The sequence below is a fragment of the Pinus tabuliformis genome, chromosome 9, assembly GCF_031772625.1.
Source record: "Pinus tabuliformis cultivar Carrire ecotype Pingquan chromosome 9, CPIR1, whole genome shotgun sequence".
In the NCBI taxonomy this organism is placed as follows: Eukaryota; Viridiplantae; Streptophyta; class Pinopsida; order Pinales; family Pinaceae; genus Pinus; species Pinus tabuliformis.
In genome coordinates, this window is record NC_142307.1 from 1,694,890,654 (window position 1) to 1,694,896,191 (window position 5,538).

General features: G+C 31.5%; 1 pseudogene; it reads right to left on the reverse strand.

The window, feature by feature from the left end:
• Positions 1–1,960: 1,960 nt before the first annotated feature.
• Positions 1,961–2,809, reverse strand: LOC149155401 (2S albumin seed storage protein PINP1 pseudogene; annotated as a pseudogene).
• Positions 2,810–5,538: the final 2,729 nt, after the last annotated feature.

A 5,538-nucleotide genomic window follows, 5' to 3' on the forward strand; every position in this document is an offset into this window, starting at 1 on the left:
TGTGAATGAGCAAAGTTGGTTTAGATCTGAAACATGAGTGCTTAAAAGATTAAGTTTATGAAACGATCAATACCCCAAACATTCAACTTCTATAACATATTAAATTGATACAACAATATATGGAATAACTGGATTATTAAACTACATTTATTAAGATTTGTAATAGAATAACTGGATTATTAAACTACATTTATTAAGATTTGTAATATAAAGATTTAAAATATTCAGTCTACATAAATAAAAACTACTTATTAAAAAATAACAAAAAAATTATATATCACAAATATTATATAAAATTTCCAAAATAAAAAAATATATATTTAATTCGCCATAATTACACTTACATAAAAATAAAAGTTCATCACTCTTTCTATTTCATTTGAAGAGTACACCCATGTTCATTTTGAAATATTAAATTATATAATTTGTATTTAATAATTAAACTTGTCCAACACACTGGGCGTTGTTTTATTACACATTCAAGTGAATTATGCGATTGTTTTCTCTCTTCTGGAATAAGATGCCTTTGTGATAGCCTTCTATGAACGCATTAAATTAATATGAAAATTGTATTTCCTTTGAAATTCGATTAAGTGAATTATGCGATTGTGTGATGCAGACAGCAAGATCTTTCAACGCCATGCACACAGCAAGATCTTTCAGGTAAGGTAGCAAGTTTGTTCGACGAAGGCAAGTTTTTAGCGAAACAGAAAGTTTAGACATGTTGCACAAAAGGTTTGTATTGTGTTGTTGTGGCAGACCCCGGCAGGGACTACTGGCTGCATGCAGCACTTGTTTATTAATGTGATTGTGTATGTGTTTGATATAAGCTTATATTTAATAATAAATGTGGTTGTGCTAATATACAAATCAATTTAAATTTAAATTTATTGAAATATACCATACACATTATAAGAGTTGTTTAAACATGATTAGTTTTAGAGTTTTTGGTCAAAATCTAAAATTATTTTTTAATCAAATCTTATTTTTGGGGCATAGGCACTCATAATGTGGAGAATTAACAACTCAAACTTGGGATTTGAACAAATCTTTGCCAAACAAATTAGAAAGCTTATAATATACTCTTTAGATAATAATATTGGTTTAAATATAGATTAAAAATACTAACTCAGAGTCTTAGGAAGACCTTATTGATCAACCCGAAAATATGCACGAGAAAAAGTCTATAATATACTCTTTAGATAATAATATTGGTTTAAATATAAATTAAATATACGAACTTAGAGTCGTAGGGGAGTACCTTAATTATTGATCGAAATAATGTAAAATCTATCCTAACTAAGAAATCCAAGGAAAATCCAAGGAGAAAACAGACCATAGACCCCAAAGGTTTATTTGCTACAGGGAAAGACCCTTAAACTCCCAAGGAAGACAAGCTATCTTAAACTCCAAAGGAAGACAAGCTATAAACCCTAAAAAATTACTAGTAGCTATATTACTATATTTAAATTTAAAACTACTAATACAGTAAACTTATTATTGTATATTTGAGTATACTCGGTTGATTATAATATAAAAATAATGCTTATATTCTATCTATTAATACCTCAAAATAATGTCCAATTTATATTAATTAATACATTGTGCTGGCGTAACTATTTAATGCTTCTATCTCGCGTTGTAAATATGAGTATTGCAGGTCTGACGTCAATTAATGGACTGTATGATCCACGTAATCATGACATTGAGAAAATTGTTAGGTTAATCCCCATTCGATAATTAATTAATAAAAAAAATTTAAAAAAACAATCCATTTATCGACAACATTTCTTTAACTGCGTAATTTAGTTATAATGCATTTGTTCATTGATTCACTCGTTTATTACATGCTAGAGACAGCCGGCTATGTTGTAGAACCTATATAAGCTCCTACAAAACCCACTACATACGTAGCTGGAGTGCGAACAACATCTTTATTTACGTGGTAGCTGTTAGTCGCTCAGGAGCTACCGCCGATAATGGAATAACCTGCGCACACACCAATCAAAACAAAAATAAATCATTGTGTATAGCATGTAAGAACTTACAGAAAGAAATGCAGATAAAGTATGACAATTAATTATTGTTCGTCCATAATTGGTAACGCTCTTGGTTTGGAGTGACTTACGAGAGTGGCGTCGAATATCGCAGCGGCGGGGTGACTGGCGGACGTTGCATCTATCGGGAAGTTCTTCGGCTCTCTCCATCGCCTCTTCTTCTTCTTCTTGCCTTCCGCGCCCTTCGCCGCGACGTCCGCGTCGTTGATTAAATGGTGCGCCATCCTGAGAGTCGGATCCCTGATATTGATCTAGTGCTTGCTCTATGGCTCGGCATCGGCAGTGTGGAGACATTCTTTGCAATTCCTCGCAACATCTCTCCGACGGCTGTTCTCTCCGGCGCTGCAAGTAGTCCCGGCAAGCAGACAATCTCTGCGGGTCGCACGACCGTCCTTGCTGTTGCACCACCTCTCCATCCATGACGATGTCTTCATGCGCAGTGCCCCACTGAAGGAGAAGCAGAAGGGCGGCGAATAAAGTCACCCATTTCAGCGTCGACATTGCAGAGGAGAAACACCCAATTCCTCTTCTTTCTGTTCTTCTTTGTTAATTTCACTGATGGAATACAACTGAGAACGTATGAAGAGTTCGTGGGTATTAACTTTGTATTTATGGAAGGTGAGGGAAGGGAGGAGAGCGACCAGCGCAGCACGAAGAGGAGGAAGAGAGGAACAGATGCAGTGCATGCAGATTCTCAGTCTGCGCGTCCCACTGCAACGCCACCCGAAGAAGGAACGCCTGGCTGCCTCCATTTCCAATGGCCGCGCCTTTCAAAGACGAAAGGAATCTTGCAGGCGGAGTACAGGTCAGACTGCAGCGGACAGGTCACGGCAGTGCAGGGAAACGTCCCAGCGACGCGACTTACTTAAGAGTATCGCATTTTTCAGAAATCAGCCGAGTTACGAGAAATTGCATTGCCCTTGTCCTTGTGATTACTCTTCGTAACCCACGACACAATACATACAACACCAGAATGTAACGCGTTAGCAGAACTCTTTGTATTCACAACTTGCTTTTTAACCGCAAATCATCATTGCTCAGAATCATGGGAGCAAGCTCGGCAACATATCATAGTCTCGACTAATCCACGATATACCATTCAAACACACTTGCGGTGCTCCAAAATTTGAACATTCATGCATCCACAAGATTGTAACAATGTACTTTTAATGACCTCTTCCAGTAAAAGCATTCATCTTCAACGTAAATTAAAATTCTGGTAAATGATAGGATTCATTTTAGTATTTTTATGTGTATACGTATGCGTCATAAAATTTAAATATTTAACTAAGTAATATTATTCATGAATAACAATATTTCTATCTATATATAAATAAATATTTCCATCTATAGTTAATTCAATTTATATGTATAAAGTTAATTTCAATTAATTAACTTCTAATAATATATCTCGTTAATAAAAACCAAAAAAAACTATAAATTTAGATTTAAATTTTTGTAGTTAGTTTTTGTTGACTTAAATTTGTGGTTTGTTTTTGTTGATCGATATTTTAGCTTTTTATGATGTCAAAATTATAGTGAGCTCGGGAGGCTTCTCTCCAAGCGTTTTGAGTATAGGAATAAATCTTAAATCAAACTAAATAATTAGTTTCATTAGATCCGATAGACCAAATTTTGGTCTCAGTGGACGTTAACCATAATGATGATGATCATCATCATTTTGTCAACTAAATATAATTATTAATATAGATATTCCAAAATTTAACTCAACAAACTATAAATTTACTAATTATTATTTTATTGTAACTAAATACTATTACATATTTAACAAACTATAAATTTACTAATTATTATTTTATTGTAACTAACTATTACATATTTAACACTAAAACTTTAACTTTTGTTGTATTGATACACCTTTTGTAAATCAAAATATTATTGACATTTATAATATTAATGTTGCCCTTCATGTTCTCGCTTTGTCATTTATATTAATATTCTTGAAGTTTAAGTATTAATATATTCATGTATGGATATTAATGTATTTATGCTTTAAAATTCATTGATGATTTATAATGTATTGAAATGTTATTATTATTGAAGTTTAAGTATTAATATATTCATGTATGGATATTAATGTATTTATGCTTTAAAATTCATTGATGGTTTATAATGTATTGAAATGTTATTATTAATGTGTTAATGGTTTATCATATTTATTATTATTATAGTATCAATATTAATATTTCGTATTAATGTTTTTATGGTTTGTAGTGTGGTTCTTATATTGATCGTGATTATGTTTATTATTGTTGTTTTGTATAATTATTTATAATTATAATATTGATGTTAGGATTTTAGGACTTAAATTACTTATAATATTTATTATGATATAGATTTTCTTATTCTAAAAACTAATTATATGAAAACCATAATTAACTATGGTAAATTATTTGTTAATTATGGTTCAACATTGCATTGTAGCAAAGATTGTCTCAATATGAAAAGCAACCACGGTTAAGCATGGTTGACCATATTTGTTTATGGGTTTATAATATTTTTCTTGGGGTTTAAACAACTTGGGCTTATATTATTAATCTGTTGTGGTTAGTATTATTCCCTTGGGTTTACAATCATTTGAGTTTTTAGTATTTATTCGTTGGGTTTATTACTGCATTGGGTTTATAATATTAATCCCTTGTGTTTATTAATCCAACGGTTCATATTGCTAGGGTTTATAATATTAATCTTTGGGTGCAATATTAATTTTTTGTGTTTATTAATCTAAGGATTCATATTCCTAGGGTATAAAATTATTCATAGGCTTTATAATATTAATCTTTGGGTTTAATATGAATCCCTTGTGTTTGTAATCATGGTCAACCATGGTCCAACGTCACCTTATGACAAAGATTTTGTCAATATGAAAATCAACCATGGTGGAACGTCGCACTGCGACAAAGGTTGTCTCAATATGAAAATGGACCATGGTCAACCCTGCTTATTTTAGGGTTTATATACATTGGGTTTATAATATTATTCCCTTAGGTTTAATAATATTCACGTGGGTTTATAATACATTGGGGTTTATGACATTAATCCCTTGAGTTTTCTAATTCTTTGGGTTGGTAATATTAATCCCTTGGGCTTATAATATTAATAATCCCTTGGGTTTATTAGACCCTATTATAATGGGTTAAATATTAGTCCTAGGGTTTAATATTAGTTCGAGGGTTTAATATTAATCCCTTAGATTTTTTATGTTTATTGCTTTAGTTTATTGATTCATTGGGTTTATAATATTAACAATCTCTGGGATTTATTGATCCATTGGGTTTATAATATTAATAATCATGTGGGTTTATCAATACCTTGGGTTTAAAATATTAATTCCTAGGCTTTATTAATCCCTTTTCTTTTCAATATTGATCCCTTGGCTTGTTGATTCGTTAGGTTTATAATATTTATCCCTTGGGTTTACTAATTCCTTGGGTTTATAATATTAATAATTTCTTGGATT